This window comes from Lonchura striata, chromosome 5 (genome assembly GCF_050655825.1).
Source record: "Lonchura striata isolate lonStrDom1 chromosome 5, ASM5065582v1, whole genome shotgun sequence".
Classification (NCBI taxonomy): Eukaryota; Metazoa; Chordata; class Aves; order Passeriformes; family Estrildidae; genus Lonchura; species Lonchura striata.
The window spans coordinates 74,230,906-74,245,122 of record NC_140707.1 but is presented as its reverse complement, the minus strand read 5'-3'; positions in this window follow the sequence as shown (position 1 = coordinate 74,245,122).

The following is a 14,217-nucleotide window of genomic DNA, read 5'->3' as shown; positions in this document are numbered from 1 at the left end:
ATTATCTCTTTACCTTTCCATTGCTTGCAATAATCAGGTAGCGGCAAGTTAATGAATTTCACAGCACGCGTCACATAGCACCTTGTTACATAGCTGTTTCTTCTGCATCTGCAACAAAATGAAGGGTAAGACTGTGAAATTACTGACAGAAGGCAAGTAACAGTGTCTACTGACCACGGGAGAAAAGATGCCTCCAAGAGACTCATTCCATCATTCCCCTCTCTTTGGCAAATTACAAGAAATTAGCCCTTTTTATTTCTGGAAGAAATACACCACAGAGCAGTTGTGCCACCAGTGCACTGTCACCACGCTGCACCCGTGGGCAGCTGATTCTGCACTGGAAACCAGAGAGCAGGAGAGCAGAAGCCTGGGGATGGGGGCTTGGTGGTACGCCAGAGAAGGCAGCTCCATACCTTTCACAATTCTTTCCCTTCTCAGTGCACCTGCGGCAGAGAAGGCCAAAGCTAAGACATTTTATATACATTTTTTTGATCACCCTGTTAGCTTAAGCGGAAACTTAAGTCTTCCCAGAACAATAAAATTATATAGCATGCAGAGAGAAACGGGCAAGCACCAGAAGCCCAGGGATCACTCCCAAGGGAAAACTAAATTCAGTTAGGGATGAAAAGAGCCAGAAAGTAACATGAGGGAAGGTAACAGGACCTCGCAGCCAGCAAGAGGATGGGAGAAGAAGCTGTGCTATCAGCAAGTACCAGTGCTGCAAATGCAGGGAGCGCCATGCAGCCCCGTCTCTGCCAGGAAAGGCTCATGGAACAGAAGAATGAGCACACGGGCTGCCTCTCAATCTCCTGGCAGGAAGCTTCTCTACTCCCCTTGTGCCTGGACACAAAGCTTTGGGCAGTAAAGAAGGGAGAGGCATGGTGGCACCCGTTCAGGGACGAGCCAAGCTACGGCACACCCTGCCCTGGTTCAGTGCTGGGAACCGACGGTGATCTGGCTACAAAAACCACAGGAAAGATCGTGTTTGACCCCGTGCAGCTTTTCTCTTAGAAATCACTTTAGACACTCTTCTTGTGACTAGCGCTCAGCGAATCCTACCAGGACACAATGGGACGTGCTGCAGCAGCAACCCTGACCATGGCATGGCTGTCCCTGCTACCTGCACGGACACAGCTCGGCCACAGAGAGAAAATCCTTTGTGCCAGGAATGTTTACCAGTGCCAGGTGCTGGTAAGCACTGCTCAGGGTGCTGCTGGCACCTGGGATGGCTCAAAGCTCCATGGTTTGTGGCAACAGCCAAAAAGCACGTGCCACCTCCTGAGGACCTCCACCTGCAGTATCCTGGGCTATTCAAAACCCACTATTCCCTTGTGCCTTTGTCTACCTGGAGTCATTCAGGGAAATGAAAATACACTAACTGAATTAAGAAATCTGTTAAAAGACATTTGTCTTAGGCCTCTGATGGAGAATTGAAGCACCATCAATTGCCTTCCTTCCTGCTCCTTTAATTTGCAGAATGAGTGTCCATACAGACTTCTAATGAGGTTTAGTTCTTCTTCCTGAAAAGGTAGCTTAGTTTAACTTTCTTCTATTCCTCCTCTAGACAACTTATGAATTACAGTATTAAAGCACCCTGACTCAAAGGATTCTTGCACTGTGGGAACACTTCCTGCTCAGAGTTTTTCAACAGTTAAAATCTCTGTGCTATCTTTTATGCCAGATTTAGTCAACTAGCCCAAATGGGTCCACAAAAGACATCTGTATGGATGAATGCAATTAAAATCTTCTCCTTCTCCTACTTTCACTCCATTGCTGGAAATGACACAAAACATAAGAAAAAACCCAGTACCTGTTCCATTTTCAGACTGAAGCAACAGCATATTCCTGGCTGCTAATGCAGCAGGGGCAACAGCACTGCAGGGAACTGTTTGGATAATCACATCTTCATTTAAAGAGAACCCAACTTCTTGATCTAAGCCATCACTGCCCTCCATCAGAACAGCCAGCATATCCACGAAATCTAATAAGTGAAGGGAAAAACGTAAGCAGAGGATCCAGACTAACTGGGAAAACAACAGAGGTAGAATGCAACATTCCAGGAACACAAGGTATCTTTCTAGATTCCCCCCCCAAAAAAACCCAAAACAAAACAAAACCGAAGATAAAACCAACCAACCAAACAACAACAAAAAAACACCAACAAAAAAAAAAAACCTTAAATTAGTAACAACAAGATAAATGTTTCTACCTCAATAAACCCGTAACGCCTCGAACCATTCCAGGGAGGGCGGCAGGAGGGGCGGGCAGAGCCAGGGCCCCGCTCCGCCGCCCCGGCGGCATTTTCCGGCACGCGGCCGCTCCCGGCGTCTGGAGAGGGGCGCGGGGCCGGGAAAGGCGGCGCAGCCCTGCTCCGATGCCGCTCGGCCGCGGCCCGGGAGCGCTGCGACCGCGCCTCCGCCGCCCGCCGGCACCGGCCCCGGCCGCCCTCGGCCCGCGGAGCCGCCTCCAGCCCTCCCCTCACTCACAGACACCGCCCCGCTCGCCGCTCGCTCCCGCCCCTCGCCCCTCCCGCCGCTTCGGCCGGGCTCCGGCTGGGGGGCTGCAGTACCGCCCTGTGCCCACAAGGCGGCAGCACTTGTCCAGGGGGTCCGCGACATGATGGCGGCCCGTGGGGACCTTGACGGAGAGAGGCGTTTTTCGCCCATGCCTGTCGGCTCCCGCCAAAAACCCGCACGCTCGCGGTGCTGCTGACCCCACAGCCCGTGTGCACGGCACCAGAACCGCCGCGGAAAATCCCGTCGGGGGGCGCCGGCGGTGCGCGCAATTCAGGCAGTGTAAAAAACAGACACGGGTCCTCGAATTTCAACGTCCTCGTTTTCGCGCCCTCTCGAGAAGGTCAAGCGAGGCCGCGCCACGCCACTCCCAAGATGGCGGCCGCGGGCGGCGGGCTGCAGTACCGCTCTCTGCCCACACGGCGGCAGCACCGCGCCGTCCCCGCCGGCACGGCCTCGGCAGCGAACGCCCCAAAGCGTCCGCGCGGGAAAGAACGGAACAAAAAGCCTGCCTGCGACCCGACAGGAACCGAAAGAAAAAAGCTTTCCTCTTAAACTGCATTGCAACAGGGTTTGTTTTTATATTTTTCAGATTTATACTCACAGTCGGATTGGTAATGGATATTGACGTATAATCGTATTTTTTAAATTTCTTAACATTTATTCCTATTCTAATTTTTATTTCACTTTTATGTTTTTATATATACACCTGTAGACATTGATTATATATTTCCATATTTAGAATGATATCAAACTAAAATGTATATTCATATCTTTTCCATTAAAGCCCTGCCTCCAACCAAATAAAAACAAAAAAAGCCCTTTTTTTAAAAGATTTTCGAATATTTTTATATTTTTTTCATCATTATAGTCACATTTGAACTTCTACTTTATATAGACGTATTTATAAATATATTTTATATATATATAATAAGGTAGCGAGATAGATAAATTATTTTTTAAATTCTATTTCGTACACACTGCTAATACTTATATTTACTTACCTTTAAATTTTCATATAGATCTTAACGTATTTAGGATATATTTCTATACAAAGACTTCTAATTTTATTTTATTTCTAGTCATAATTTTAATAATAAAACCCCTACCTACTACCAAATCGAAAATAAAAATCCCCTTTATTCTAAATTATATTTAAATATTTCTATACTTCTATTTTTGATTTTTACAAGTACTCATCTATTCTATCACAACATATTGAGGTACTATATTTCGATATACAGTATTTATGACATGAAATGCGTTATAATAAGACACATACAGTAAAATACGCATTAGGTACTGTATTGATTCCTATTGTTTTGTAATATTCATATATCCACATGTATTAATTATACATTTCTGTATGGACATTTATGTTTATAATCGATATTTATATGCATATAAACATATAAAATACTCCATATCAAACAAGGTTATACCTAATTGTAATGGACAGCATTATTTATGTTACATGTTTAATGTATATGTTTTCCATTTACATTTAAAATTGAAGTTTCATATTCCCATTATCATGTTTATGCATGTGTTCTATTTCATTAGAGTTATAGTTAAAACACTGCAGTTATAATCTAATTCCTAAAAATAAAATGCCAAAACAAACAGCATCAAATTCCCACCAATACCGTCCAAAAAATTCAGAAAGGCTCCACCAGCCAAACAACTACCAGCAAAAAAAAACCCGCACTACACTCCTTTCACTAGCAGCTCTTATCACGTCACAAAAACGAAACAAACATTTTAAAAACCCTATAGACACCCACACAGCAAATCACAAAAACCACTCTAAAGGAAAAAAAAAAAAGCCAACTAACTTACCATACTCCAAACCATACAAGAGACTCCCAACGATTCTAAAAAAAATAATAACCAAAACTCTACCACTACGTTAACTCATAAAGAGAACCCAACGCTCTATAAAATTAACTAAAAAAACCCACCAAATAATTACAGATATAAAAATATGGGAACCACGAAGAAACAAAAAATTCACCCCCCAAATAAAATAAACACCTAAAGAGATCCACCATGGAAATGCCCATGCTCCCAAAAATAAAACCAATAAAAACAACAACCAAACACATCAAACAACAACAAAAAAAAATTAAATTAACAACAACAAAATAAGTATTCCTAACTCAAGAAACAAAAATTGCCTCAAACCATCAAAACACAAATACCACCTAGAAAGAAACACGTCGCCAAAAGAGATATGTAACCACAAACAATATCTCCCAAGTTCTCTGCAACAATGAAACATACACGGCAATCAAATAAGCCAAACGAATGAAACCCCTATAGTGTAATAAACAAGAATGCATTCATCAATATTAAAAAAAACCTCACCGATTAACTCCAGGGCACTCCCTCAAGCCCAGCAAAACAAATACTACGCCCTCGCGCTAATAAAAGCCTCCACAACCGAATTGAAAAACGACCCTCTACTCCATGCTCCGACCCATAAAAACCAGTGTAAACCTTTAGAAACGCATCCTTAAAAAACCAAAGAACCGATCAAAAATAAATCCCACAACAACACTCAACCCAAAAACAAAAACCTTGCCATGAGCAGCCGAAGCAAGAACGGTAACAACCAAGAAGTGCCCGAGGCCCTTCTGCTACAGCGACTCTGATCAAAAGCCACCGATCCCAGGAGCTCCTCAGGAGCGCCTCAAAAGCAGCGCAGCGAGGGAGGCTGGAAGATGCGAAGCCGCGCTCCCGGCCCCGGGCGCAGCGCGGCTCCGGCAGGAAAGCGGCTCCTCCGGCAGGCAGAGGCGGCGCCGCGCCGGCAGACCCCCGCCCGCTGCCCCCGGCCCGGCGGGGCCGGCACCGGGCCCGGGGGGCCCCGGCGGCGCCCGAGCCCCGCGCCCGGAGCGGACGGAGCGGCGGCACCGGCCGGCACCGGCCCCGCCCGCGCCGCCTCCCCCGCCCGCCGGCCCGGCCAAAGCTCCGCTCGGCTCCGCACGGCTCGCACCGGCGCGGCTCCGGCGGGCCCGCGGCAGCCCAGCCGCGCCCAGCTCCCCTTCCGCCCCGGCCAGCCCCGGCACTGCCGGCAGGGCTCCGCGCCGCACCCTTCGCTGCCGGGCCGGGGGCAGAAGAAGCGCCCCGAATGCAGCGGCACAGCCCGACCCCCGCCCTGCCAGCGCTGCCACGGCTGCAGCTCCCTTCCTCTGCAGCCCCGACTCTGACGCCACGCTCCGGCGCTCACCTCACCCCAACAAGGGAAAAGAAACGTAGGCTTCCCTTCAATCGCGTCCTCTAGAAGAGAAGAAAAGAAGCGCCTTGCCTCAAACCATGGCAAAAGGGGGCTTTTTACCTCAGTCCAAACCCCTTAAAAGGGGGGACAACAGGACTGCCCCCTCTAATTCAACCTCAGGATGACGAAATTTCAAAGGGAAAGGGGAAAAGTCCCCGTTATAAAAGCGCACCGGCTCACCTGCTCGGCTGCTGCTTCTCGGCACAAAGGTTTGTCCCTCAGCTCCTCCTTTGAGCAATGCTTCACGTGCCCAAGTGTGTATCCAGGGGATTCCCCGGACCCTGTCCGAAGCGCCCACCGTCCTTCCAGGAGACAGCCCCGGGAGCCCCCCAAAAACTCCTCTCCTCCAGCAGCTCCGTACAAAAGCCAGCAAAGACAAACCCTCGCCCTAAAATAACCTCCCCCCGGCAGGAGCCGCCCCTCCTCCTCATCCTCACAGCTCACACCTGGGGCTGCTCTGAGCCCTCATCATCCTCACATCAGCTCACACCTGCCGCTGTTGCCACCCTCCAACAGCATCTCTCCATCTCCAGCACGCATCCCAATTCTCACAGACACTGATCCAACAGAAATCTGCTACGGGTGTCCGCTTATCTTAATCCATATGGTTACACAATTAAAAAACATATATACCAAATATCCTGTTCCAGTTTCAGTCACAAGCCCAGTCCCAGCATCCATGTCAGAGGCATAAAAGGGATGTGGCGGCAAGAACCCCACAGTCCCTGTGCCAGCCCTTCGGATCCTATGGAGTGTGCAGCCCCCTTTCCCAGCCCTGCAGTGATTACAGCAGCCGCCCTACAAATCCTCTTTCCCAGCCCCAGTGATTTCAGCTCTTCACCCACAAGCTTTATTTAACTGCCAGCTCTCTTCGTTAGCTCCAGCTGTGCCTTTCTCCATCTTCAGCGTGCAGGATCTTGGCCTTGGCTCCAGCTCTGCAACACTTCAGCTCGTGCCCCAGGGTGTCTAAGCCCACCCCACCATCAATATCCCAGTTCCGAAGTGATTTCAGCTGCCACCCACCAATGCCCAGCCACTGTGCCTAGCCTGTATCATTTCAATTCAAAGCCCAGAACCCCGCTCTCAGCAATAGAATTCTTTTTCCATTTTCAGACACAATCCCAGCCTCACAGTGACTTTGCCCCCAGCCCCACAGGTGCCGTCGCAGACCGAGAACATATCCCTGCATTGCCGGGATTTTCAGGCGCAATCTTAGAGCCCCCACGTGCGCAGTACACATCCTGTTCTAGTTTCAGTCACAAGCCCAGCCCCAGCATCCATGTCAGAGGCATAAAAGGGATGTGGCAGCAAGAACCCCACAGTCCCTGTGCCAGCCCTTCGGATCCTATGGAGTGTGCAGCCCCCTTTCCCAGCCCTGCAGTGATTACAGCAGCCGCCCTACAAATCCCCTTTCCCAGCCCCAGTGATTTCAGCTCTTCACCCACAAGCTTTATTTAACTGCCAGCTCTCTTCGTTAGCTCCAGCTGTGCCTTTCTCCATCTTCAGCGTGCAGGATCTTGGCCTTGGCTGCAGCTCTGCAACACTTCAGCTCGTGCCCCAGAGTGTCTAAGCCCACCCCAGAATCAATATCCCAGTTCTGAAGTGATTTCAGCTGCCACCCACCAATGCCCAGCCACTGTGCCTACCCTGTATTATTTCAATTCAAAGCCCAGAACCCCGCTCTCAGCAATAGAGTTCTTTTACAATTTTCAGACACAATCCCAGCCTCACAGTGACTTTGCCCCCAGCCCCACAGTGACTTTGCCCCCAGCCCCACAGGTGCCGTCGCAGACCGAGAACATATCACTGATTTGCCGGGATTTTCCGGCGCAATCTTAGAGCCCCCACGTGCGCACTACACATCCTGTTCTAGTTTCAGTCACAAGCCCAGCCCCAGCATCCATGTCAGAGGCATAAAAGGGATGTGGCAGCAAGAACCCCACAGTCCCTGTGCCAGCCCTTCGGATCCTATGGAGTGTGCAGCCCCCTTTCCCAGCCCTGCACTTATTAGAGCACCCGCCCTACAAATCCCCTTTCCCAGCCCCAGTGATTTCAGCTCTTCACCCACAAGCTTTATTTAACTGCCAGCTCTCTTCGTTAGCTCCAGCTGTGCCTTTCTCCATCTTCAGCGTGCAGGATCTTGGCCTTGGCTGCAGCTCTGCAACACTTCAGCTCCTGCCCCAGGGTGTCTAAGCCCACCCCAGAATCAATATCCCAGTTCTGAAGTGATTTCAGCTGCCACCCACCAATGCCCAGCCACTGTGCCTAGCCTGTATTATTTCAATTCAAAGCCCAGAACCCCGCTCTCAGCAATAGAGTTCTTTTACAATTTTCAGACACAATCCCAGCCCCACAGTGACTTTGCCCCCAGCCCCACAGGTGCCGTCGCAGACCGAGAACATATCCCTGCATTGCCGGGATTTTCAGGCGCAATCTTAGAGCCCCCACGTGCGCACTACACATCCTGTTCTAGTTTCAGTCACAAGCCCAGCCCCAGCATCCATGTCAGAGGCATAAAAGGGATGTGGCAGCAAGAACTCCACAGTCCCTGTGCCAGCCCTTCGGATCCTATGGAGTGTGCAGCCCCCTTTCCCAGCCCTGCAGTGATTACAGCAGCCGCCCTACAAATCCCCTTTCCCAGCCCCAGTGATTTCAGGTCTTCACCCACAAGCTTTATTTCACTGCCATCTCTTCCGTTTCACTTCCTCCTCAACACCTTCCCAGCAGTGCTACGTAACACTGCTTCTGGCTCTCAGGGCAGGATCTTTGCTTTTGCTTTAGCTCTGTATGGTTTCAGTTCAGCTCTTGAGCCCATATTCCTGCCCCATCCTAACCATCCCTCCCCCAGTAACTGCTCTACACTCTCTATCAGAGCCCTTGAAGCAATTTCAGCTCCAGCCATGCAATTCCCATCCCAGCTCCATATTCCCTATCCCAGCTGCACAGGGGTTTTACCCCGAACCCTACCACATTTCTGTGTCCTCCGGCTCTGCTGCCTCAGCTCCAGCTCCTCAGCTTCCTACTGCCTGCATCTAAAAGCTGCTCCTGCTTCTCACTGCTGCTTGGAGCTGTTGATAAGGGCAGAAATCAGTTACTGTCATAATGTCAATGCCTCTTGCAGCTATCCCACCCACCCTAATGGGATCCCAACTTTAGGGACCCTTGAGCCCTGAAGCCAAACATCTACCTTCCCCCACAGCCTGGGTTTCAGCCGAGCACCTCCCCAAAGGCCCCCTCACCTCCCCCAGGCAGCCCCAGGGGCTGGGAATAGCCACCGGGCCCCTGCTCCCACATCCCAATAGGTGCCCTTGTGCTGCTGCGTGGGCCCTGGAACCCTCCGAGCCCCCACATCCTCAGCCTCTGCTTGGTACCACGGGGCAGGAGCTGGGAACCCCCAGGCATCTCCTGCAGGCCCTGCACTGCAGCTCCATGCCCCTCTCCCAGGGCATTTATCCAACTCCAGCCCCAGCATTTCCACTGCTCCACATTGTTTTGGGCTTGACTCGTGCCAAAGTCCTTATTCCACACCCTGAGCCTTTATGTCTCCGGTGACCTCACAACCCGTGATTCAGCCCCAGCCGCACAACCCTTACTAAATCAAAATCGGAAAAAGAAAACAAACAGAAACAAATTAAACTTAATAAAACGAACAAAACAATGAAGTAATGCAATATAGATAAAATTATTAAGTAAAATCAAAATCAAATAGTAAGAAAGCAAACAACCGGCTTTATTCCCAGTATTCTCAATGTTACTTTAAATCCAGAAAGCGCGAAAGGGCTACTCCCCAGTGACAGCAGCCGGTCCCCCCTGCGCCACGCCAGGCCCCGCACCAGCCTCTGGCCGCCCGAGCCGGGCAGGGCGCGGCGCAAACAACTGGACACCGCCGGCCCCCGGACGCCGCCGCAGGCAGACGCGGGAGTCGCGTGCGTGCTCACCAGCGCTCCTCGGATCGGCAGCCGCGGGGGACCCGTCCCGGCGCAGCGGCGCTCCTCCTCGGAACGCGCTTCCGCAGCTCCCGTCGCCTCCAGCCCCGCCGCCGAACTGACGCCCCCGCCTCCCCCACGCGCGCTACTTATGCCTCAGAGCCGGGCCAGCCAGCCAATCACAACCCGAGGCAGCGCCGGCCCCACCAATCCGAGCCCGCCCATTCCCGCCGCGCTCGGCTCGCGACCACCCCGCGCTCCCCTCACGCGCCGCTCCCGCCGCCGCCATTGCAGGGGCCGGGTCCGCCCGCTCCCCGCCGTCAGCCCGTTTCCCTGGGAGAAATCCCGGCCGGCGCCTGACGGGGAGCTCCCGCCCGCCCTTCCCGGCCCCAGCGCCTGCCGAGGTTGCGGCAGCAGGGATAGCGCTCCGCCGGCTCCCAAAGCGGCGCCGGGAGCGGCGCCTCAAGCGCACGGGGGAGCGGGGCCAGGCTGAGGAGTCGGGCCGCGACTGAGCGGGCCGAAATCGCAGGAACCGCGCCCGGATTGGAAGGGCGGCCGGGATTGGACAGGGCGGAGAAAGGCGGGCCGGGATTGGCGGGGCTCGGGAGCTGCGCGGCCGGGCCCGTGGCAGCATGGGGCGGAGCCCGCGCTGCTCGAAGGGCCCGCGGGCGCCCCGGGTCCCGCTCGGAGACCCCCTGTCCCCTTCTCGGCCCGTGCTCGTGCCCGGCTCCCGGCGAAAAGGGCCCCGCAGAGCCCGAACTGCAGCCGCCCGTCGGCACTCGGGGCAGGGGAGAGGCGCAGCCCGGCATTGGTTCCGGGCGGCAAAGGCGGACTCCGCGCTAGCAGCTCGGACCGGGGAGCGGCGGCGACGCGGCGGGGAGGCGACTCGGTGGCGGGGAGTGGGGAGGGCGCGCAAAAACAGTGAAGTGCCCGCGTCCCCCTGCCCGCCCTCCGCCTGTTGCGAGCCCGCTGCTCACCCTCTTTCTCCCGACACAGTCGTCGGATGCTATAGAGGGGACAATAATATTGACGTTCACATTCATAGATCAGCTTTTTGCAGCACAAGTATTTCGATATGGTACAACTTACTTTTAACTGCTTTGTATAGTATAATTTTTATAATAAAACCCCTACCTACTACCAAATAGAAAATAAAAATCCCCTTTATTCTAAACTATATTTAATTATTTCTATATTTCTATTTTTGATTTTTACAAGTACTTATCTATCACAACATATTGAGGTACTATATTTCGATATATAGTATTTATGACACGTAATGTGTTATAATAAGACACATACAGTAAAATACGCATTACGTACTGTATTGATTCCTATTGTTTTGTAGTATTCATATATCCACACATATTAATTATACATTTCTAGATGGATATTTATATTATATAAACATATAAAATACTCTACAGCAAACAATATAATACCTAATAGTAATGGATAGCATTATTTATGTTACATGTTTAATTTATAGGTTTGCCGTTTATATTTAAAATTGAAGTTTTATATTCCCATTTTCATGTTTATGCATTTGTTTTGTTTCATTAGAGTTCTAGTTAAAACACTGCAGTTATAATCGAATTCCTAAAAATAAAATGCCAAAACAAACAGCATCAAATTCCCACCAGTACCGTCCAACAAATTCAGAAAGGCTCCACCAGCCAGCCAACTACCAGCAAAAAAACCCGCACTACACTCCTTTTACTAGCAGCTCTTATCACGTCACAAAAACGAAACAAACATTTTAAAAAAGACAGATAGAAACCCACACAGCAAATCACAAAAACCACTAAAAAGAAAAGAGCGGGTGGGTGGCGAATGAGGGGAGGGAGTCACGCTGGGTGCCGTCCCGCAGAGGGACCCAAAGCTGCCCCAAAATTCCCAGGGAGGGGTGTGTGTAGAATACCAAAACCTGGCAAGTGTTTCGTTTTTATAGCTATTGGTAAAAAACAGGAATCTATGGCTAAACTCATTTGGAAAGAAGCCCTCTCTCTATCCACTCATTTGTACCCACGAATGTAGGAAACTCTGACTGGGGACGGGCAGTAGTTTTGAAAATCATGCCCTAGCGTTTTTCTCTAGGAACGAACCAAGCGAGTGCCCTGAAACCAGCGGAGCAAGGGGCTGAAGGGAACAGAAAGGGCTCCCGGCACCTTTTGCCTCCGTTCTCAGCTATTCCCCAAAACGTGTCGCAGTCCTGGAAGAGGCGTTTGCCATGCAGCCTGCCAAAATAAAGACCTGTCAAATCCTAGCTCTGCCTTTTGTTTAACGTGTTCTTACTTCCTATTTATGTCATCACAGAAAGCAAGGAAGGAAGAAATGTGACTGGTTCCCACTATTGCTCCGTGCAGGCATTTTTAAAGGCTGCTGTACTTCTATCCTCTTTTTCCCCTCCAAGCTTGACTTTTCCCCTCCTTTTTCGAGGTCTGCTGCTTTGGGTGTCCCAAGGAGGGCTGAGTTCCTCGGCAGGGGTCTTAGGAATTGGTGCTGATTCTGCTTTTTGCGAAGGTGTATCAAAGTGTGCCAGCAAAAGGACTGTTTTCTCCAGGGGAAAGCTTTCTCTCAATGACCATCAATGCATGTACGTGCTTTAATCGTGTACCCAGATGGATTAAGAAAAGACAACACCCGTAGCAGATTTCCAATGGATCAGTGTCTGTGAGAAGTGGGCTGTGTGCTGGAGATGGAGAGACGCTGTTGGAGGGTGGCAACAGCGGCAGGTGTGAGCTGATGTGAGGATGATGAGGGCTCAGAGCAGCCCCAGGTGTGAGCTGTGAGGATGAGGAGGAGGGGCGGCTCCTGCCGGGGGGAGGTTATTTTAGGGCGAGGGTTTGTCTTTGCTGGCTTTTGCACGGAGCTGCTGGAGGAGAGGAGTTTTTGGGGGGCTCCCGGGGCTGTCTCCTGGAAGGACGGTGAGCGCTTCGGACAGGGTCCGGGGGATCACCTGGATCCCCACCTGGATACGTGGAGCATTGCTCAAAGGAGGGGCCGAGGGACAAATCTTTGTGCCGAGAAGCAGCAGCCAAGGAGGTGAGCCGGTGCGCCTTTGTAGCGGGGATTTTTCCCCTTTCCCTTTGAAATTTCGTCATCCTGAGGTTGAATTGGAGGGGGCAGTCCTGTTGTCCCCCCTTTTAAGGGGTTTGGACTGAGGTAAAAAGCCCCCTTTTGCCATGGTTTGAGGCAAGGCGCTTCTTTTCTTCTCTTCTAGGGGACGCAGTTGAAGGGGATCCCACATTTCTTTTCCCTTGTTGGGGTGAGGTGAGCGCCGGAGCGTGGCGTCAGAGTCGGGGCTGCAGAGGAAGGGAGCTGCAGCCGTGGCAGCGCTGGCAGGGCGGGGGTCGGGCTGTGCCGCTGCATTCGGGGCGCTTCTTCTGCCCCCGGCCCGGCAGCGAAGGGTCCGGCGCGGAGCCCTGCCGGCAGTGCCGGGGCTGGCCGGGGCGGAAGGGGAGCTGGGCGCGGCTGGGCTGCCGCGGGCCCGCCGGAGCCGCGCCGGTGCGAGCCGTGCGGAGCCGAGCGGAGCTTTGGCCGGGCCGGCGGGCGGGGGAGGCGGCGCGGGCGGGGCCGGTGCCGGCCGGTGCCGCCGCTCCGTCCGCTCCGGGCGCGGGGCTCGGGCGCCGCCGGGGCCCCCCGGGCCCGGTGCCGGCCCCGCCGGGCCGGGGGCAGCGGGCGGGGGTCTGCCGGCGCGGCGCCGCCTCTGCCTGCCGGAGGAGCCGCTTTCCTGCCGGAGCCGCGCTGCGCCCGGGGCCGGGAGCGCGGCTTCGCATCTTCCAGCCTCCCTCGCTGCGCTGCTTTTGAGGCGCTCCTGAGGAATTTTTTGGGTCGTTTTCTTTTGTTCGTAGTTGGTGTATGAGAACGGTCACGGTGTACTTGTTGGTTGTTACGGTTCTTGGTTCAGGTGCTGTGGCAAGGGTTTTATTGGATTGAGTTTGTTGTTGGATTTTTTTTTTTTTTGTGCGATATATTGGATGTTTGTTTTGTTTTGATTATTTTCATATTGTGAAAATATGATTGTAGTTATCTTCTTAAAGGATATGTTTTTTTAAGGTTTTACACTGATTTTTATGGGTCGTAGCATGAAGTACAGGGTTGGTTTTTAATTAGGTTGTGGTGGCTTTTATTAGCATGAGTATGTAGTGTTAGTTTTGGTGGGCTTGAGGTAGTGTGCTGTAGTGAATTAGTGAGGTTTTTTTTTAATCTTGGTAATTGCATTTTTTAAATTTTCCGATAGAGGTTTTATTCATTTGGTTTGTTTAATTGTTCTGGACGTTTTATTGTTACCGGTAATTTGGGACTTATTGTTTGTGGTTACATTTCTCTTTTGGTGACGTGTTTATTTCTTGTTGTGACGCGGCAGGCACTCCCCTCGCCGCGGCACCCCGAGCGGTGCCGTGCTGGGCTGCGAGAGGGAAGAGAATGGGCGGCCGCTCCCCCTGTGAAGCTCTGCTGTGGTATTTGTATTTTGATGGTTTGAGGCATTATGGGTTTA